The sequence below is a fragment of the Plectropomus leopardus genome, chromosome 6, assembly GCF_026936395.1.
Source record: "Plectropomus leopardus strain MGB_pleo_1.0 chromosome 6, ASM2693639v1, whole genome shotgun sequence".
Lineage (NCBI taxonomy): Eukaryota > Metazoa > Chordata > Actinopteri > Perciformes > Serranidae > Plectropomus > Plectropomus leopardus.
The window spans coordinates 25,140,094-25,163,400 of NC_142181.1; the positions used below are offsets into that span (position 1 = coordinate 25,140,094).

General features: G+C 37.9%; 1 protein-coding gene and 1 long non-coding RNA gene across 4 annotated transcripts in view; one reads left to right on the forward strand and one right to left on the reverse strand.

The window, feature by feature from the left end:
- Window positions 1-23,307, forward strand: part of rtn4rl1b (reticulon 4 receptor-like 1b) — a 194,938-nt gene that overhangs the window by 143,653 nt on the left and 27,978 nt on the right. The gene's annotated exons all lie outside the window — the stretch shown is intronic.
- Window positions 1-23,307, reverse strand: part of LOC148189398 (uncharacterized) — an 85,669-nt gene that overhangs the window by 18,553 nt on the left and 43,809 nt on the right. The gene's annotated exons all lie outside the window — the stretch shown is intronic.

Below are 23,307 nucleotides of genomic sequence, written 5' to 3' on the forward strand. Positions count from 1 at the left end.
TCTAAATATCACTATCCTGTGTTAACCACAGACCTTATTTAAGGCATATTACCGACAGCCCATTCAAAAAACCAACTGACTTTAAAACGAGGCAACTGGAGGTGCTAAAAGGCTAACGGACTTCCGCGTTTTAGGACTCATTACTTCACCACTCTATAAATGAGCCCTTAACCTCTAGTGCAATTAATCAATGTAGACTGTTTTGGTGTGGGTTACGAGATGTCTGCCTTCTATTGAATATAATGGAACTAAATGGCACTCGGTTTGTGGTACTCAACTCCAACTCTCAGCCAATAACTCCCAAACAGTCTAGACTGATAAATAGCTTTATAGGTACAAGAGGAAAAATATATATTTTAAATTTTGGAATGAACTGTTCCTTTAATAAAAGTCTTGAGATCACTAAAATACATTTAAGTAAAAATGATAAAATTCATGAAAGCAGTGTTCAGTCATATCAAATGCCTAATCTGAAATGCATACTCCTAAATTCAAACTCCAGTGCACAATGAAATTGATATCCTTCATTATGTCAGATCTATAGGCTCAGCAGAAATGAAAGTTAGTGCCACGATGATGCTTGCTGAATACTCCAAAACATTTGGGATATGATCCTCTTGCACTTATCTAGAATAGAGTATGCCATCACAAAGCCTTGATGGAAAACCTTCCTCAAATCGATGAAAGTAGACACCACTATGAGAATAGAGGATAAGAGCAAAAAAAATCGTACTTTTCTTCTTCAGATATGTGCAGCACACCTTTCCACATTGCTTTTTTCTTTCTTTTCTTTTTTCTTCGTTTTCCCATTCTGAGTCTTGTCAAAGTGTTTGCCATTGTGAGCAGTGAGGATTGAAGAGTAGGAACAGTGTTATCAAGAAGCAATCTTTGTTCGATGGAGTGGGGATCTAGGCCACAGAAAAATGGGTGGGTGGCAAATAGTTGTCTGGGTAAGCAGACAAACACTGCAGCTTTATGCCTGTATACAATGAGTAGAGTCAAAAGTTTTTTACCTCTTGGGCAATTATATGGTTACAAAAATACTTCACCTCTGGGCGTGATTAAATTAAAGTCCGCTTTGATGGCCAGTTACAGTATCTTTGCTGTATTAAATCAAAGCAAAACAGGGAACTGGCTGGTTGCAATATCACCTCAAACCATTTGTTTTCTTCTCTATGTGTCATTTATGGGGTGACTTTGAGTCCTGGATAGACGTTCTACAGTTGCAGTGGGCAATTTTGGAATAATATCCTCCCTAAACTGCAATTCAATGTCAGCGAGAATGGCACTTAATATTCCCAAACAGTTCATTACATTTCTGTCAGTCTTCATTCTTTTCCCATTCTGAGCTATCAAGGTCACTGTGTTCGGCTCATTAGGTGAGATGCTGCTGGCAGTGCATAGGTCCACCAATTGCAACGGTTTATTTGGGCAGAGTCATGTGACCAATAAAAGTGGTACCAGGCCTTGTGTTAGCTGACACTTGTGACTCTCAATGCTGAAACCCCTCGAATATATTCTTGGTACACAAAGATAATTGACCCATGCTCTTATATATTGGATATGTAGGACATAGTGTATTTCCCAGCAGACCATTTCAAAACACCAGAAGATGATGATGCGTGTACTAATTCTGAAACATGGCCGTCAAATCAAACTACACAAAGTGATTTGCATAGTAGAAAGCCCTGTATGATGTAATGCCGTACAAAAGAAAATGATGATGTTAATTTTCAAATCCTTTGTCAGAGACAAGCTGGCTCAAATATATGGTTATTTCTACGGCAGTAGTTTATTTTTATTCTAAAAGTGGAATTGGACTGCATTAGTTGAAAGCATTAGTGTGACAGAGTTCAAAATCAAGCAATTTTGAGATATTTGCACTTTATTTAATGCCGAAATAATACTCATACAACACTGAGACAGAAATATTCTTCCTTTTACTTCACTGCCTTTATTTGACAGCTATAATTTGTAGTTATTTTGCATATTAAAGGCCCAGACACACCAAATTGACATCTAAGAACTTGTGGTGACAAAGGCTGACTGTTGCATCCCCTCACATCATCTGTCTTGGCCAAAAAGTTGCGTTTGAACACACCGCAAACAGCCAACTAGTATGTACGTTCTGCGCCTGTGTGAGTGTATATAACTCTCAAGACCATCTGGGGGTGGTAGTCTGAATTTGTCATACAATAAGGGAAACCAGAAGCACATAAAAAACATAACCCTGTGATACGAGAACAACTGATGTACCATGTGCTAGCAAATAATAACACAAACAATTTCAAACTGTTGCTGCTAAAGAGCTCAATCGCTAAAAAATAATCTCACCTCATACAGCAAATCTGTTTCAATCTTACGCCCTCTTGACTTCAGTCATTTGTAGGGATGGGTATCGTTAGGATTTTATTGATGCCAATACTGATTCCGGCACTGCTTATCAATACCGACACTTATCGATACTACTCTCTATAGTTTGGCGCAGAAAATAAAGATATAACATGTAAAGCTGTGAAAAAAAAGTTCTTTTGTTTGCCACAAATTGGGCAACTCAGTGACTTATATCAAGCCTTCTCCTCTGTCCTGTTTGATTTATCATGAAGTTTTTTCTTTGACTGAGCCTACTTCCACAATCTGAGAGAACTGCAAGATTTATCTACAATAAAAACTCATGTCAAACTTCAGTTTTCTTTGAGTAAAACAATATAACTTTATTCCTTGCTAATTAACGTTTATGTTTTAAGGGCAGCTCAAACTTTATTCTCAGAGCACCTATCAGCAGTTATCTATAATACCTAAACCATCTTCACTCCAGCATTTATCGAGCAAACCAATACCAATTTAACTCAACTGAAGTGAAGGGCTGTCTTCCACAATTAACTTGGCCACAGCCCTGTGACATTCTGCTGTTTTTTCTCGTGTCATCTCCCCTCATTTCATGATGGCAAATGTGTTGGACTTCCATCTACTGAGAGCCATCTGAGCCACCGGGGCTCAGGGGCTTCTCTGCCAGACTAATGTTAGCATTAGCAGCTTTGTTTACACTATCAAAGATGCTGAACTGCTTCATATTTATGAAATACTGCACTTGCAACTATCCTTTGAAATAAATTGCATTTAGCTGCACAGTTGTGACTTCTAGAATGTGGGCCCACACTCTCGACCACTTGTCTGACGTTTGGCTTACTACTACTACTACGAGCAGAGCAGTAAACCGTGAGCCGTGGCACAATAATAAACATCATAAGTCATCCCTTGATGCCGGCAGCTTTGTCTTCATGAGCGGCAGGTTGCTAGATATGTTAGAATGAATGAACGTTACACAGTTTATGTCATAATTACCAATAGCAGCACCGTTTGTTACGCAGCTTATCGGTACTTAAGTACCAACCCAATCACATACCGGTGCCAATAAATGCCAGCTTTAGGTACTTATCCCTAGTCATTTGTTTACTTTCTACGCTCCCTTTTCTCTTCTTCTGCACGAAGCTGAACTACCAATTAGATTGATTCCAGTCGCTGAAAGGCTCTAAAGCGTATTCAACACAGAGAATTGGCTAGAAAAACTGTCGGTAAGGGCCGACTAGAGCAAACAGTGCAGGACACATCATAAAAGCTAGAGCATCAGATGCTCAGTGATGGCCCTACATTGCCCAACAGCCAGTTGTCGGTTTGGTGTATCAGTCTTAGATGTTACGAATAACATGTAAAGTAGTTAAAAATAACTCAAAATTCAGGTGTTCTTCCGTGCTTTTTCCATCAGCAACAGTAATCATTTACCATCTTCAAGTCGCATCCATCTAGTTACTTTGGGCTAGCTGGTGAGGAGGAAATAATCCACAGATTTTTTTTTTGTTGCTTCCTTTATTCAGGTGAAGGTGTAGAAGAAGCAAGCTGCAGTGCAACAGCTCTGTATTTCAGCTTCTCTTTTCACCTCTTTATAGGCTCTTTTAGGCCTCTCTGCTTGCAACGCCGGCAGGCAGAGTCAATACTGTGAAATGTAATGTGAAAGCTATTGTGAAGCCATGCAAGTTATATTAATCATCAGAGTGACACATTATGGAAAGAAACAATTGCACTTTGAAGAGTTTTAACCATAGTTTCTCAGAAGGTCGTTTAAAAGCGGAAGAAAAATGTACTGCTGTACTTATGTTCCTGCTTAAATCAAAAACTGAGAGGGAGAACATAATACCAGGTTAATAGCAGTCTGTGGGTTTGCTATGGCAGCTGCTTTTTATATTGCTGCTGACCTCCGGTCTCCTCTGCGTAGTAATGCAATCACAAATGAGTGCAATCCTTTTTCTCTCTTTAGAGATTGAATTGGAGGGAATTTGAATGATTGAATTTGAGATTTTATTTGATAAATGTTCAATACTTTCATAAGCTAAAGCTCCTGCAAGGTAAAACTGAATGTCATTATCATCTGCAGAAGTTTTCTGTCTGTCGTACATAGATTATAATAGCTAAAATGATAAATGAAGAGGGACTGGAAGAGACTGAGCTGTGGTGAGATGATTGTGGTTGTTTCTCTTACTTAATGTATCAATTTTGTCCACCTTTTGGTAAAGAAACTGGTGCATGAAGCCAAATATGAAATATTATTTATATTCTTGAAGTGTTTTTTATTAACTTTTACAAAATCTGCAAAGATGGACTCGAGTTATGTTGTATCTATATACCTAAACATGTAATCAGATGCTCTTGAAAAAGGTAAATACAATTAAAAGTCCTCTGTCAAGGAATGCTTAACAATGTTTGATGTTCAGTTCAAGTAAAACAAAAAAAATGCAGCAAAGCATTCCTTAGACCCATGGCAGATTTTTTTAATTTTGAAGATCCCTAAGTTTGCAAATATACCAAAAATGTCCAGCTGACACTGACACTATAGATTTAGATACATTTTATTCAAATTTAAAGGGGGAACTCAAGAGGAAAACAATATGTAAAAGAGTCAAAGTAAAGGACACTGCTCAGTGATATTTTGGTAGTACTGTAGTAAAATTGATTTTATAGATTCTAAAAGTAATCGTGATATTGAAGAATAATACCAGTATTTCTAATATCCACTCTGTGTGGCCACACAAGTATGCTTGTGTATTTTTCTGTGTGTGTGAGAGAGAGAGAGCGAATGCTGTGCTCCAGGAGGCCGGCTTCCAGCTGTCAGTGAGTGCAGCCTGCAGTCAGTCAGGGGGAACAGGTCCGTGTAAGCTGCCAGTCAGGCCCAGCACTGCAACTGCTGTCCCTACAGTAATGATGATGGGGGAGCACATCCACCACTACGGGAGCTCATTAAGGGAAAGTAATTGGAGTTTGTTAAAAGCAACAGTCGTCAGGCTGGGGAGACAGGTGTTTGTCCACATTTGGGAAGACACAGTCCCTGTCCTCTGTAGGTTTTTCACCTGGCAGCCACCAAAGGTGACTACAGAGATAGATCCATTGATAGAAAGAGCTGCACATGAACAAGCCAGCATAATAGTTTTTGGCTTAAACTGTCATTCAGCCTCCAAACCCTCATCCTCTATCAGCAGTAGCAATAAAACAGGATATACAGCCTCTCAAAAACACAATACTGAAAGCCTCTTCTTTTACTCAACAGTGACAATCACTATAATTATTACTGCTCTCACAGATAACTGAGAGTTGGGAATCGTTTAATGGTGCAATCTAAAATTAAACACAACACATGTAAACACTAGCGTGGAACGGGAAACATGCAATTACTGGTAATTACAGAGCAGGATTCCACCATGGCAAAGTCAATCAACCTCCAGTGCTGAGGAGGAAGCTGCTGATCGCAAGAGACCCAAATAAGATTTTCTCACTGTAGCAATGCCAAGAAAGTTAGAGTCGTATCTGCCGTGGAGTTTTAGATTTAAAAATCCCTGGGTCATTATTAAATATTCATCTGCAAGATGACAAATCTGTCCATAAAGGACACCAAAATAGTGCTTTTTTGATTCCATAAAACGACACAAACTTTCAGTCCCATGAAGATGCTATTAAACTGGCAAGTAGGACCCTAATCCGCCTTAATGTCTGGGAGTGGAGATGCATGTCATGTGGTGATTATGCTGCTTGCTCCCGTGTTTCACATGTTCCTCCCGAAGCAGCAGGAGGTTAGAGCCTCTGCATGCCTGACTCAACCATTAGAAGCCTCGATATTTACCTCAACTCATCAGAAAGGGATTAGGCAGATATCACTTATATTTGACATAAGTCACATTCGTGACATGTGGCAGGTGATTTAACTGAGCCAGGAATCAGTGTCAGAGCTGTGTATAAATCAGCGTGGCCTGTTCAGTTTGGTAAAACTCATTTTAAGTATTCATAAGTTCAAAAGAGCCAACATGTGACTTTAATAGGGTAGTATACAAGTCTAGAGTATAGAATGATTAGTTTACAGCTCTTGTGTGTATTTGTTCCTGTTTATAAGTGGATGAATCCCCCATAGTGCCATCAAACGTGTATTTTATGATCCTGAAGTGGAAAAACTCCCATACACTATCTGCCACCCACTAGTCTGTTTCATACATTTTCATGATTTTCATGATTTCATTATGATTCATGATAAATTACCTTCATTAGGTGCACGTACCAGAAAAATGCAATGAATAACGTTCCATTTTTAAGTTCTTTTTTGTATCAGGTTGATTTTTTCCACTATAAATTCTATTAACAGGGTCCTCTGACAGATGTGAGGTCTGTGCTGATAAAAAGGCCTCTAAGCAGGAAACTCATCATCATTATAAGTCTTGTTATAATGGAAAGTAGCAGTAAGCATAATGCATTTACTTGAGGACAAAAAATATTTGCCCTTTTTTTCTGAATTACCAAATGGTAAAAGGACTTGCAAAGCACCTTTCTAGTGATTTTAACACTTCAAGGGCTTATACAAAACACGTCACATTCACCAATTCATACATTAGTGGCCGAGGCTACCATACATGGTGCCACCTGCTAATCAGTTTAAATATTCACTCACATTTAAAAGCAAATTGGGGTTCAGTATCTTGCCCAAGTAGTTCAACATGAAGACTGGGGGAGCTGAGCCACAGCCACCCACTAACAAAATTATCATCTCAAAGTGAAAAAAAAATCTCCTCTTGTCTTCTGGAATAAACAAGACAATAATCTTTTTCCTTTTTTTTTAAACTTTTTTTTTCTTGATTTCTGTTTGAATTAAGTGAATGCATTACACTTCCTTTCCCAATAACCAAATTCAGCATGATACGTAAATTCATTACAGTTTCTGTGCTACCACGCTGACGATAGCAGTTGATGGAGGGGTAGTCCGTCCTTCCCCTTCTTGTGAATGCAATATCTCAGGAATGACTTGAGGGAGTTCACTCAAATTTGGCATGCATGTCTACTTGGACTTAAAGATAAACTGATTAGATTTTGGTTGTCAAAGGTCACTGTGACCTCCCAACACATGTTTCTGGACATAACTCAAGAATTAATCCATGAATTATGACAACATTTCACACAAATGCCTAATAGGACAAAATGATGAGGTGATGACCTTTAATATTAAAAAGGTCAAAGGGCAACTTCACTGTGGCATAATAAACAACTTCTTGGAGCATAACTCAATGTCTTAACCTAGGAACTAAGGGGAGAGCTTTGGCAAGATACTGAATTGGTGACACTCATCTTGGGTGTTCACCTTGAAACTGTGCTGATTGTATAGATCTTCTGTGCTGCTGAATCCATCCCTAAGAACATGGAGCTTCTTTGCATCAACATCTATATATGAAGCATTGTCAACTGTCATGGCTACATATGAGTCTGGACAGACATGGATGTAAACTGTAATTGCATCTTGAGTGTTGCACAGATGCTCAGTAGATCATCCAGTCACAAGTTGGTACATGAAAAAAATGTGGAGAAAATAGAAGTGGAGAGTGTGTAGGAATTTCTCTCAACTTTTAGTTTTTTCCTGGCTTGTAACGGACATATATATTTTTCAATATGTCAACATACTGTACACACATTCACAGAGTAACTGTCACATTATGCAGAATATGTATATTATGGCTTGTTTTGTGTTTGAGCTCAGATGTATTTGTAGCCATAGTTTGGAGAAAGCGTCACTGAAGGTTATGAAGTCTCTGTTAGATGCTATATCCCAGCTAATGAATGCAGACTGCTTGTGTTCATATTTAGCAGTGTAAGTAATGTGTGTCGATTGGTAGTGACAGGGATGCCTAAGAAAAAGGTGAATGTTCTTGTAGCGTCCTGCTCTGTGTCTGCAGTTATTTGCATCACCGGATTGTTTGAGACCTTTTACCTGTAACACTGATTAGCAGCATTTTAAACATGGCACATTACCCAGTGAGAGTTTGTTCTGGTACAAACATAAATAAAAGTGTTAGAATGTTTGCGTATGCACGTGTGTGTGATAACAGCTATTTTTAAGAGGAGCTGGAAATCTCATTGCTCAAAACAGTCAGCTGTAATGGAGCACAGCCGAGCCCCTGGCACTCTCTCAACTCAGACAGCCTAATTCACAAAAAGAAATACAAATATATTGGTTTGCAGAATAGAAATGAAATTTAAAAAAAAAAACAGGGGACATTGCATTTACAGTTTTTCATCGGGCGTACGCAAGCTGTTCCTTGTGTTGATTGCTACTGATAAGATTAAACATCCAACTTCTGGCAAATGATCAGAGCTATGCGACAGTAATTATGGCAACAGTGTAGCATTTAAGTGTTTTGAGGATGTGAGAGGTGCCAGGGTTGAAACAGAATAAGGGCTTTGTGTCCACTCAATTTTGACCACATCATATTCTAAAAAAGAAAGAGACCGGCTCAAAGAGAGCTGCTGTCCAGAGATAATGATAGCCTGTCACATTTAAGGCTAGCAATTATGCAGATTTGTCTTTTTCGGAAATGGCTTTTAGTGCAGAATGTCAGTCAATAGCAGAGTCTCACTCATACATGGCTGGACAGGCCCTCCCTCGGTACTCTCTGATTGGTGGTTAGTGCAAATATGACTCTTTGAACACTCATTGATGGAGAAAAACTGGTCAAATCCATCGAAAATACCTGCATCAACTCATGCATGAAACTGCAACAGATGGTACATTTAAACACATGTTATGAGTTCATTACCTCAATGTCATGCAGGGTGTTCACTTTTCAAAGTGAGAACTTCTCCTCTGGCTGCATTTCTTTTTTTAATTGCAGCCAATTTTATCAAGTGGCTGATCTCGTTAAGCTTTTAGCATCTGCAACATGTCTCTTTTTGAAAATGAAAATGTTCCCCATGTCTAAAATGAGCAAAAAAAAAAATTCTGTTTTTTTCAGTACGTTCACTTGTGAATCAACTTTTTCTCAACCTGCCCTCTCTGCTCCCTCTTCAATTACCAGTTTCCAAAAAGTCTTTCAACAACCCACAGAGAAAGAAAAAGTGGTGTGTTCAGCTCCGTTATGTGCTGCAACATCAATAGCAACAGCAATAAAAGAGAATTTCTCCAGTTGCGGAAAAGTGTGCGTCACACCTGTAACTCCAAAGGCAACATGTTGTGTAGCTGCATTTCATTTGGGTCTTTTTAGGCTGCTGCTATGAAACAAATTGGCATTTCTGCCTCTTGTACAAAATATTTCTCCATGTAGGAGTGGAGAATTTCAATGCAAATGGCAAGTCAAGAAAAGATAATTTGCTGTTTGACACTGTAAGGCTGACACCAAATCTTTACCAACAACATATACATTCTGCTGCCAGCTTCTGAAATCATTGATGTTCTGCTATTACCTAGGGCTTTGTTGGCTGAAAACATCTCACGCTGTCTACTTTTGGCCACTTATCTATTCAAAAAAACCAAAACAACCTGCGAACAAAATTGATTTGTGAATATAACTCTGCAGAGTGGATTTTCTAAACTCTGGGATCGACTTGCATTGTTTTATTCTCAGTTTTATCATTTATATCGTTAATCTGCAAGTTTGTAAAATTAACCCGTGCATTTTAAAGTTTTTGATGTGTGTAAATCCTGCAACAAATGTAAATAGATTACATTCACTCCAGGTAATGGAATGTATTAGTATTGATTTATTATATGTAACTATTATAAAAGATGAAACCTTTATCCCTATTCACTGCAATTCAAAGCATCACAGAGTTATTAATAGACATTTAACAGTGGTGAAAAAGTAAATAAGTACACGTACTGAAGCTCTGTATTTGAATGCAATTTTGAGCTACTTATTTTCCATTTAATAGTTTTTACCTATATTTCAGAGGGCAACATTGTACTTTTTTCTATTATATTAATTTGACTGCTATAATTACTGATAATTTTGCACAGCACCGCAATTTAAACACGTGAGGCCCCCCTGCAGCTGACAGCGGGTGGGTTCTTTTCCCACACCTGCAGCACAGAGCGGGCACATTTTAATATCTTTCATCGTGAGAATACTTATCATGTCAAATGCAAAAGGACTAGTTTAGAGCACTGGGCACTGATCAAGGAGTTTATTGTATTATGTCAATTTTTAACTGTTGGAGCTTTTGAGCATTAAACTACAGTGGCACAACTGCTGTCAAGCTGTTGGAGAGACAATGGGCTCTGCCTCGCCTGAAGCTGTAGCTGTTGGTCCACACGGTGATTCCCTCTCGCCTGACTCTAACTTTCTTAGGTATCTCCCTCATCAGTAATGTATGCTTCCAGTCGATCTATGTGTTCACGTTCAGGTAGGCCTGCTCCGTCCTAGCGGACCTCACTGTTGACCTCTAAATCTTCCCAACTGGCTTTGACTTATACAATACAACAAAGAAAATTGTGTACAAGCAAAGGTTTTGGTTTTTTTTTTCTTCCAAAATAAATATTTGTTATTTTTCCACCAACATTAGCTTAAATGCAGACAATGCCATGTTGTGCACCCTTTGTATTTTTTATTTTTTCAAATAATAAAAACATTTTTTAAAATTTTGTATCATAATACTTGTTGTAGTATGTGGGAGGGGCATGTTTGGCCAAAAAGCATATCAAATAGTTGAAATTATCCCAAATACTGCCAGCTACAACATTAAATTGTTCACTGCTTCCATGTTAATGCAATAGTAATAATCAAAGAGTTAGATATATAGAGAGATATATGATAGAGGGAAATAAAACTATCAAGACATTCTACTCTATAAGTCTTTTTACTTTACTGTTTTGCATTCTATGTAGTGGAATTGCTATTTTTAATTATATACAGAATCTGAATATTTCTTCCATTACATTAGTTCAGGTGTACACTGAGATTTAAAGGCATTACCTGCGTATACCTTTCATAGCATTTTTATAAGTAAGAAACAAACCCCAGTGTGACCAGTGGGAGGTCTGTACCGCCAGCCAGATTATTGATGTGAGCAGCAGCTGTGGCTTGTGCTCAAAAAACATCATGAAGAAACCAGGTGGCCAGTTAAACAACACAAAAAAGCAGTCATTTGTCAGCAAACCTGAGCAGATTTAATATTTGGGAGTTACTAAGTATCACCTAAAATTGACACAATTTCGCCTGTCATGAATAATGAGTGGGAAAATATCATCAGTCAATGTCATCTCTGCAAGATTGGCCTGTTAGTTTTTCCCGAAAAAGTGATGCTGACATTCAGCAACAGGTGCCAGCCAGAGCGCAAATGAAAATGGACAGCTGGAAGAAGAGAAGGGAAACTCTGGATTGGTTATAAAATGAGCACTAAAACGGAGAAGTCCTTCAGGAAAAGGCTCATAAATGCTTAAAAATATGAGATACTGGGTGTTTAGAGCTAGTGGAGAGTTCAGGACAGATCACTCCCAATATAATGATGCTGCTCTGGGAGAAGTCACTTCTTAGTGGCACAATGTTTTCGTTCAGCTGGAACAATTTCTGCAGAATAGTTCACAAGGGATTATTTTTATGTCCATAGAGGCATCTTACCAGTTGAGATAATGCAAGTGTTTTTGAGCTTTAGAGGTTTATAACCAATCCAGTAACAGAAGTAATAGTAATAACAAGTGATAAAAATGTAATACTAATTTGTAAATATGTCAAATAGGCCCTTCCCCACATTAGGGGAAAGAATAGAAATTGTGCAAAAAAAAAAGTCCTTTTGTAGAGAGAAGATGAGACTAGATATGATGGAAAGGGAAAAGAGAGGTGAATAAAGCTCAATATGAGATGCACTTTGTTACATATAAAGAATATCAAGCATTACTTAAAGTTTACAAAGTTGCCTTCTCTCAAGGTTTTAAGTTCCTCATTGGTTCAAATTCCTTGAAGAAGTAATTAATTCATGCAAAAAATTAAAAAGAAAACAAAACGTCAGTGAAACTTAAAAAAAAACCCTGACATTTCGAATGAGTTCTTGAACTATAAACGTACCGGATGGGATGTCAGTGTGATATTTAGAAAGGATAAATTAACCTGAACTCCTACGAGCCACATGAATAATGTAGTCTGCACAAATACTGTGGATAAACAGAAGATTGACTGTGAATCTGAGTCAACGCAGACAGAAGACAAGGCGTGAGTGATGTCGCAGAGCAAACAGCAGTCACAAAGACAGAGAGGTGGGACAGATGGCAGCGTAGTCATCAGCGTGTTTCTCAGGCAGGAAGGCAGAAGCGCCGGCAAGTCACGACAGTAAGAAACAGCAGTGGGCAGCTGCAGAATGAAGCATTTATAAGGGTAAATGAGACAGACTATTTCTCCAGCTATGCAGTTTCTGTGGTTAACCCACTGGGGCATTACGTGGGCATAGGGTAGGTGTTACATGAACCCGCTGACACGCACTATTTAAGTTACAGCGTGAGCATGATTAATGTCAATGGAGCTGTTAGACAATTTCCTTTGACTCCAAAGATATGCCAGGTACAGACAAATGTTTCATTCTTGGTTTAAAAATAAATGACACAACAGAAGGTGATTTCCAAAAGGATTTTGATAGCAAAAAGTCTTTCTGCCGTCTAAAGCATCCGTGCTAAGCATGACATTTTGGTGTGACTCCCCCTGAATCAAAAAGCTGAAGTTTCCCTCTACAGCTTGAAATTTGCATCATATTTCTAAAAAAATAAGAACAAGAGGTAAACATTTCCCCCAACAGGAGCTCTGGTGGACTATTTGATAAGGCCAATACCACAGACTGTATATAAAGATGGACAACATGACAGCTTCCCCAAAGTATAACTTTTCAATCTCAACGGCCCCCTGGTGTCTGACTACAGTATAGGTCATAAAGCCCGCCCTCCATGTTAGTGAATGGTACATATGCCAAACAAAAAACTCAAAGTACACACCAAATACTTTTTTCCCAAAGATGGTTTCTGTCACTGAAGGTAGTTTTCATCACCCTGATGTTTGTTCAAGCGTTTGTTTTTTTGATAAGTTTGGTTTTAATGAGTTATTCAATTCAACAGAAAGGGGATTTTATTATTATTAGTGAGACAGGTGTTTTGGCTGACAAAACCATGCATATCGCTGCTGCGCAGACTCCATCTCTCAATGACATCACCATCACAAGATAGCAACGCCGGCATCTCGGATATTTTAGCTTCACTTGAGCATGGGGGGGTAAGTGCGGGCATGCTGTCCATCTTAACATACGGTTTTTGGTCAATTTAAATGACTATTTATGGCAGGTCCTACTACATTTTAATAAATATTGTGCAGTATTTTTGATTAAAAAAAAAACAAACAACCAAAAAAATGACTGTGCAATGCATAGACTCATACAAAAGTAATTACTTTCCGTCATCACTTATGACAAAATAAGCATGTAGCTGTGTATTTTTTTTTTTTTTTGCAGAGACTCTGCCCTCTGCCTTTTCTTTTTATTTTTCTTTCTCCTGAGCTCAGGATGTTTGTGGGCGTGTACCTCCACAGCACTAAGGTGAGGTTGGAGCTTTATAAAAAGGTGGAGACCAGGTGCCAGAGCATAAGAAGCAGGCATTCAAGAGACACAGTGCTGAACAAAAACGCAAATATACTGAGGTGAAATGCCAATTGAGAGTGAATCTGGGGTTGGCTTTTACTTTCACTTTTGCTATCATATAACATCAGTTACGGAGGTTAGGTTTAGGAAGAGAAACATGGTTCACAGACTTCACATCGACTCAAAGTTCACTCAAAGTCCATACGGTTCCAAACACCGGCCTCCTGGGGAAAGTCTCATGTTTTGTGACTTATCCACCACCCAAACGTGCCTCCTCACAAGATCCCTTTCCTCTTTACATTTAACTCTTGTCATGTTGTCACAAGATTGCAGCCTCACAAACTACGTGGGCTGCAAACAACTTACTGGCTCATGATGAGGTAGAATGTAGGATAGAATTTTTGGGCATTGATTTTCATAGGAAAATGTACTAGCTGTGCATGAGATCAGCATGATTCTGCGTAGTATACTTTTAAATTATGGTTTGCAGAGTTGTTCTTTCTAAATTGTATATTTATTGTATGTGCTCAGGAATAAATTTTCATTCCATCTGATACAATCTAACACAAACATCACAAAAACTACAGTTATTGCAGGACTGTTGTGTTTGCCATCATTATATTGTATAGCTACAATGTCCGCTGTGCCCAATTACCCATTGGGAGGAATCATAAAGAAAAGCGGTATTGTGCAAAATAGGCTTTTAGAGTATTATTTGTCAATACTGTATTATAAAAGCATAGAAGGAATAAGCAAAGGTGCAATGCAGTGTCTATGTAGAACACAAGTTGGAAATAGAGTTGGATTTATATATGGGGATAGATTTGTCAAGAGGCCAATGGATACCAGGTTTAGATGAGAGACTGTTTAAGCTATAAATCTTGCTCGCTCTCCCAGAAGCATCATGATGTTGCACATACATTATTATACTCTCTCACACACTACTGTAAGTTACTACATTTATAAATATGCTTTCTTACACACACTGTCACAGTGTCCTATACTACTTTCTCTTACATACATATTGCACTTATTACTGGCTCACATTAACCTGCCTGCAGTCCCGTAAAACAGGAAATCAGGACATGCAATAATGCATGACCCCCTTTAAGAATAGTTTGAAATTTTGAAAAAACAAGTTTTTGCTTTTTAACGCTGAGAACTTACACTTTCATGTCTTCACGATAAGAAGATTCCATAATATAGTCTTGAACAGGAAATCTACAGACTTGGTCTTGACTTGTTCTCAACTGCAATTGGACTTGGACTTGACTTGGACTCAACTGGACCTGATTTTGGACTTAACTGGACTCAATTAAGTTGGTCTCAACATCAGCTATGCTTTGTGTGTTTTGGTGGGGGATTTTGTTGGGTGTGGGGCCCCAATCTGCCTGGTTGGCAATCCATCCTTGCCTATTATACTCTCCAATGATAGTATATTAAAACCGGATAATAGTATGAGTGAATGTGAAAGGACTCAGCAAAGAGTGACTGTAAATGGCCTTGAGAATAGTGATGTGTGTCAGAGTTGGACTGTGACAGAACAGAAGCTGATTGAAACACAATTATATTTTCCTTCCTGATTTTCACACCTTCAAAAATCATGAAAAGAAGACAAATACCCAGTAAAATCATGGTTTCTGACATTCAGACAAAGCATAAGAGATTTCAAATGTAGTATAAATGTATCATGCAAATGTTTTTCATAGCATTAGCATTGCTAGCAGTGCCAGTGAACAGGTGCCGACTTGCTGAATGTTGAAAAATTCGATTTAGAAAAAGAAGTTGTGTTTCACTAATGGGATTCTCGGTGGAGTGCTAATCTTAAAAAACAGTAAGCTTACTCCAAAAAATTGAGAAGGTAGCACATCTCAAGTGTTCAAGTCAAGGAGGACAAAATTCTCGCATCTGACTTATTTATTTGTCTCACATCACTATAAACAAATGCTGACACAACACAAAGCCTTCATCGGAGCATTTGCAGTAATGTGAAAGTACTGTAGGACTGTCTACAGTAAGTAAGTACGTAAATAAGTAAGAGATGTGAGTGATTTGAGTATTTAAAGACATGATATGTGCTACTTTTTAAATATGCTGAAACATTGCTTTACATTTCCTTACAATTCAATTTTCAATTCACCACCCGCTATCTTCTACTAGCACTGGAAGTTTTTGAGCCGTTGCCAATATCGATATTGAGGAATAAAAAATTCCCATATTGATGTATCAATCGATCCTATTTATATGTGCAATTACACAATGCAGAGATGCTCAGATATGGTTATCAAATACCTTTGACAAGCTATCGTAACGGAGCCAGGACATTTTATAGTGTGACAATACATTTTATTGTCAAAAATGCAATCAGTGCACTGAAACCGTAAACTTTATTTGGAATTTGATCATTCTAAATGACTCCAGGCCTGTTCTCCTGAAATATGTTTTGTTAAAAATAAACTTTTCATATTGTGCATATCAGACAACATATAAGGACATATTCATATATCTGTTATGGGTCAATATCGGCTAATAAAAATGGCTGATGATATATATTAGTTGGACTCGACCTATTACACAGACTTTCTGTCTTTACACTATTTCATTCTAAACTCCTGTCAGCCATTGGTCACATGACAGCAGCTTTCCTGATTATGTGGGTTATAATTACTTATTTACTATATACAAATTTTGGTGCCTTAATTTTCCTATGTACTTACAAACAGTCAGGAGAAAAACCTGATTTGTTTGGTGAGAAAGTTGCACTGTTCATCCAAAAATGCCAACTGGTTCGTCTTAAATCTAACTGATGCTGCAGAAGTTATTAGTAAGAAATACTGAGTTGTGGGCATTACACAAACACACAAGATAAGCATGCTATGTCATGCTATGTCTATGCTTTGTCATGCTATGTCTATGCTATGTCATGCTAAGTCTGCAATTCCAAATCTATAAAACGGTCCATAACAGATTCTATTTCACCAACTACAGGGAGCTGAGAGGAGGTCTTGCTGCTCTTGCAGCATTTGATATGAACATATTCATCGGTCTGACGCGCATCATAGCCAATGTCTGTGGGGCAGGAGGACTGTTCAAATCTGAAATGCTCTGAACGCCACACAGTTCTCCACTGTCCATCCCTCAATACATCAGCATCATCCCTCTCACTCCATAGCCCCAGCTCAGTTATTTCCATAAGAGAAATATGCTTCCAATTTCCGTTCTGTCATTTCTAACTGGAGCAATCCACTGAATGAATTCCTGGAGCACCAAAGTACATGTCAGATAGAGAGAGGCTGTGAGAAAGAGGGGAAGGGTACCAAAAAATAAAAATCACAAGCACTTAACAAGAAATAATTCTTCTTGACTGAGGAGCACAATTTTTTTCACCATCACTATTTCTCAAACTCCCCTGGCGTCATTAGTCTCTTGGTGAGAAAAAAAGGTTAATTTCCTCTTTCACTCCAGTACAGGGTGCAGTGCGTTATCTCTCTGCAGATTTACACTTTCAAACACGTAGGCTGTCATTGGTGGAGGAACAGCCCCTGGGATAATAATGCTTGGGCGGTGAATATAATGGAAGTAGTGCCTTTTGTCATTCACTCAGTCAACGCACATGGCAGCCACAACCACAAAATTAGTATTCCAAGTTCATACGACATGCTGCATTCATTTGATTCATAATGATGCAAAAAACTTGACCCATTTCCAATTTCACATTGGCACAGCAATTTGTGATTATTTCTTCATCACACAATCAAACATACCATCACAATAACCACACATTAATATTGTCTACAACGTCTTTTTTTTTTCCCTGACACAAAAATATGTGCCATTAACCCATCTTCATTGCACTGGGAGGAGATGACGGAGAAAATGTTTTTGCGCCTTTGATTATACAATTGGTTTTTTCATGTTTTAAGCCCATTAACCTTGTTGTATGTGTACTTCTGACCACTCTCTACAGCACACAATATTCCCTGTCAGAGCTACATTACCATCTCATTGTCATTCAGTTGTAGAGCAGAGACAGCCATGAAAATTTGTTGGTGTGTTTGAGGAAGATTTGGCATCTGATATATGAGTCAGTTGCTGAAAACCTTCACATTCACAAGCTGTGTTTTTTGTTGTTTTTTTTTTTTGAAAATTGAACCTAGAGGACAAAAAAAACAAGCTAACATGGTTGTTGCCAGAAGGTTCATGTAAATTTCTTGCATGAAATTTCTCAGGTCTCACATCCTTTAGTTTCCTACCATCATAGGAGTGCATCAACATGAAGGAGATTCTTGCTCACAACTACATAACCACATGATAAAATTAATGAAAAATTAAAATATGTTTAAAATTGTAATGGTTTACCTATCACAAAGTCCAGAGTGTAGGATTTAGGGGGATATATTGGTAGAAATTAAATACAATAGAGCCCCCCCCCCCCCTCGATGGTCGCAGCCCCCCACTGGTTACAGTGGTTACAGAAAATGACTGACTGACTAAACACAATAGAACAAGTATGTATTCTTAAGTGTATAACACCTGAAAATAAGAAATACATTGTTTTTGTTACCTTAGAATGAACCATTTATATCTACATAAAGAGCAGGTCCTCATCCATGGAGATCGCCATGTGGCACCGCCATGTTTCTACAGTAGCCCAGAATGGAAAAACCAAACACTGGCCTACATAGAGCCATTCACATTTTGGCAACAGCCACCGTTATCAGCCTCTCCGCAACAAGAGCATTAAAAAAACACTGCTTTATTGTGTTTTATTGTACTTTCATGTGTTTTAACCAGTATCAATCACCAGGTCCAAGAGACTTAATTTGTCTTGCATTAAAAATCTCCTGAACATATAGATTTTAAGTTATGAGACACAGAAATGAGCACACATTAGCAGGTGCTGCGCTAGTCTACAACATGCCAAACAGCATCAGAGAAACTTGAAACTGCTTTACTACGCGATTTCATCACTGAGGCCATTTATTTTTGAGAGGAAAATCCACCTAAATCTTACACACTGTTCCTCTAAACAAGTTTATAATGTGTTGATTTTTACACTGTAGATGTACTGAAACCATGTGGTGAATGAGAGGTAAGAAATCACACAAAAATGCAAGATATAGTATGCACTGAAAAGGCCAAACGAAAGATGCAAAATCCCTGATTTGGACTAGAAAGTTGCTCTGAAAAGCACTGATGACTGAAGTGAGTGAAACTGCTGATTTAAAAAACACCTGTTAGAGACAGCTTGGTTTATAATTGCAGGCTGTATTTCTCTGAGGAAGGTGCACACTGTAACCTCCTAAAGAAGCCAACATCTAAAAAGATTTACACATCAACAAACACATGCACAGGCTTGAAGACACAGTCTGACTCTTATGGCGGCACCTCAACAGCACACAAAAATCTTGAGATGTTGGAGAGAAAACTGCAAGAGTTTTGAACTTGAGAGCTTGAAAATGAAAATGTGTCATATGCAGATGGCTTGAAGGCTGTTGCAAACAGAAAGCAGGGAGGAAAGCAGCATGTTAGGTATGTTTCCTTATTTCAACATCACGTTCTCTCCTGCAGTTTATCATCGGATGTGCGTTTCTATATACAGAAGACAGGCAGGAATAGAGTAATACAGGTGTTTGCAGGTAAGCAGCCAAGCTCAGCTGATTGCGTCTGAGTGTCGGCTGTGTTCTGGCACCAGATGACCAACTGTGAGTTGGGTCTGGCACATATAGCTGCCAGATCTGCTCCAGTCAGTTCCCAAGAAGAGAAAGTTAATTTTCTTTGTTTTTTATGGAATTTGCTTCACACTTGGTGTAAAAAAAGCCACTTTGTTACATAAAGCATTTTGGCTCTCGGGGTTTTTGCACTGAATCACACCCTTAAGGGTCCGAAAAACCTTTTTTCTCATTCAGCTTCTCGCGATAAGCATTTTGGTTTTGGTTATTTCATGAGACCGATTTGTGTTTGTACTGTTTTGTCTGTGCCTTTTTCTCTGGTTTGAAGTGGGCAGGACACAGTTGAAAAAAGACAGTGGACCTCATGCAGCAACATTCTCTTAAAATTCTCTTATAGAGTCTTTTAATTTTCTGGTGAGAGAAAATATAAGAGAAATCAACTCCAGATACACAAAACGCTCTTAACCATAAAAATGTGCTCTTATGTGCTCATTGCTGAATCCCACTTGATCATAAATCACCTATTAGCATAGCTAACGCCCTTAAACACTATATAAGGCCAAGTTGTGTCCCGTGTGCAAAGACTGGCCCTTGGCCAAGACCGGAAACATGAAGCCAAAAATGTTGTAGGAAGAGATTCTGCAAAAGTAAAATTGACGTCAGCCTGCTAATCAATAAACTTAAACATAGTAAATGTGATTTCATGGAAATGTATTGAAGCATTAAAAATAAAAGTACACATGTAGAAAGGTTTAAATAAATTCAATAAATCAAAATAATTAAAACAATCAAAAGGCAAAGCAGCAAGTCCTCATACATGTAGTATACATATGAGAAGCTGGAACCATGATTTTTTTTGCATGAAAAGTGACTTACAGAATGATAAAAAAAATAAAAATTAATTTTCTAATTAACTGACTGGTTGTTTCAGCTGCACTTGTATAATCTCATACGGTTTGTCTGCAAAAAAAACTTAATTTGTAAAGTAGTTAGCATGTAATAGTAGTGGAGTAAAAAGTATTATATTTCTCCTTGAAGTGTAGTGGAGTAGAAGTCGAAAGTGGCATGAAATTAAAATACTTTAGTAACGTAAGAGTACCTCAGAATTGTACTTAAGTACAGTACTTGAGTCTAAGTACTTTGTTTCATTCCAGCACGAGTCAGCAGAGTGACACACACTAACTGAAATTACAATAATTGGGATAAATGGACCGAGTAAAGCAGCATTTCTTAAGACCTGGAAACAAATAAATCATTTATTATAATTACTCCGAAACATTATCTAAATTTAGTAACATTTTTAGAGGTTTGTCAAATGTAATTTTTTTTCCTGGTCCTAGCGCAAACAATTTACAGTCTGTGAAAACGAGGTGTTTTTCTTTTATCTTGTTAAGAGTGCTCTTAACCACTCTTATCTAAGAGCAGAGTAAAAATGAGAACACACTGGTGAATCCCCAAAATCAATGGGTACAAACAAAACAAGAACAAATTGTGGATATGAGAAAAAATAAGAGAATATTTGTTTGTATATAGTTTTTGCATGAGGCCCAGCGTCATGTATTTCCATGCACCAGTCAGGATTTACAACTCAATCTGGAGAATAAATGTTGGCGTGTTAGGTTTTTTCACAGGAATAATATAGTAAAACATTTCTATATATTATGTAGCAAATATGTTGTAACTTGTTGGTCGGTGGTGAATGTTTGGTTAGGTTTAGACACAAAAACCGCCTGCTCATGGTTAAGATAAGATCATGTTTTGGCTTAAACACATAGTTTCTGTAGCACGATCACTGAAATGCCCTTGATGTTGATGTTTTGTAGAAACTCACCCTCCCCACAGTTGTCACAAATGGAAAAATTACCTGCAGAGACCAAACCTTTTTTTGTACCGGATTGTATGTTTATGTTTATTTCTGCAGTAAAGTTGGGCATTTTAACATGGGGGTCTGTGGAGAATGGCCTCAAGTGGCCTTCAGAAGAAGTACAGTTTTTGGCATTTCCATGTTAGCTTCATTTTTCAGCCCTGGAGTTTGCCGCTATGATGCATTACAAATGTACAAAATGTATCATCTTCCGGCAGCTGGTCTGTAATTTAACAACATTGAATCTGAATTTGTTTTGTTATGGGTTTGTCTACTTGTATAGCACTAAAAACAAAATCTTCCAAAGAATAATACAGAAAGACTTTTTTTTAGTCAAACTGAGCTGTTGCTTGTTTGTCCATTTAGTAATGGATTTTTGATGCTATAGAGAATGTGTGACAGAATTTAAAGTTTTCTTACCAATTTCAGGAACATAAGTTCCTCTGTTGTAGGCTTTTTATGCGCAGACACTATGATTTGCTGTTACAAAATGCAGCTGTATAATGAGCACATTGATGAAAGAGGTCAAGATTGACATTCCACTGACAAATAACCCAACAATAGCTTCTCCGGACACTGAATTTACTTGAATTTGTCACAGACTTGTTAGCAGCAGACAACCACCCAGTGCTAAATAGAGGTGTCTAATTAAGTGGTTACTGAGTGGCTGCAGCGAAGGAAACAGAGGAGGCAGATTATATTATGTGTCTGCGAAAGAAATATTCATTACACTCATGGCGACGGTGAGGGCAATCATGTGGTATGACAGATTTCAAGTAATGGGGAATTAGGATTAATGCAGTGGATATAAGGTATTAAATGTTGAAACTTATAGCCATTAATATAATGTACATTAGGTTTACATCATAATCGAAACAGTAAGGATTATTGCACACTGTAGTGGAGTACATCATTTTTAAATAAAAAAGATTTTGCCATAAGCAGAAGGGCATTTGCATAAACTGCTCATTTAGTCACTGTTTTTTTTTGTACTCCCTTTCTACAATCACAAATGTGAGATGTAGTACTTTAACTATTGTAGTGTGGGTGTTTGCAGTCAGTCAGCACATCACACAAAGTACATTTAAATAGCAAAAAAAGTTTTCAAGACTAAATTGTAAGGAAATTCCAGTCACACTGAACACAGAGTCTGGAATTAACACAATGTCTGATATTCCTGTTCTATTATCACAACATTAGATTTTCACATTTTTAACTCCAATTGTCACTAGCATTATACTAATGCCTGCTTCTCTATACAAGATAACCACATACCATATATTAATCAGCCCCACCATCACTTTAGGCAAAACTGCACTACAGACCACCTCTCTAACTCTAACCCGCCTCAGCACCCACCCACACAAATGCAGCCAAATGTGTCTCTTTTCTCTATAAACAACTGTGAGCAGCTCCACAAGGGAAGAAGAAAGAAGTACATCCAGAATCAGCTCCGAGAACATCAAGCATTGGCTGATTTGCTAGATAACTTTGTATCACGCCATGCTGAGCCCTGAGAGGTTTTAATGACTGAACTCCATCTCTTTTAAGTCTGACAGTCTTGCTTGATCTTTTTTGTTCACCATATTCACCATTTTTTATAGAGAGTAGGTGGATGTTCATTTGTTGAATCATTTGTTTCTTTTAAGGAATATTGTCCTTTCTAAGATTTTTTTTTCTTCTAAAAGGAGGAGGTGGATGATTGGGTCAACAAAGCCTCTGACAAACTCAGTGTAGCACAATCAAAACACTTTTGAAGGTGCTGAATTAAAAGAGAAAAAAATGGAATGCAATACAAAATATCCACACATTGTATTGGTAATGGGAGCAAAATGCAAATGCAGTTTGTGGATATTTGTCTGA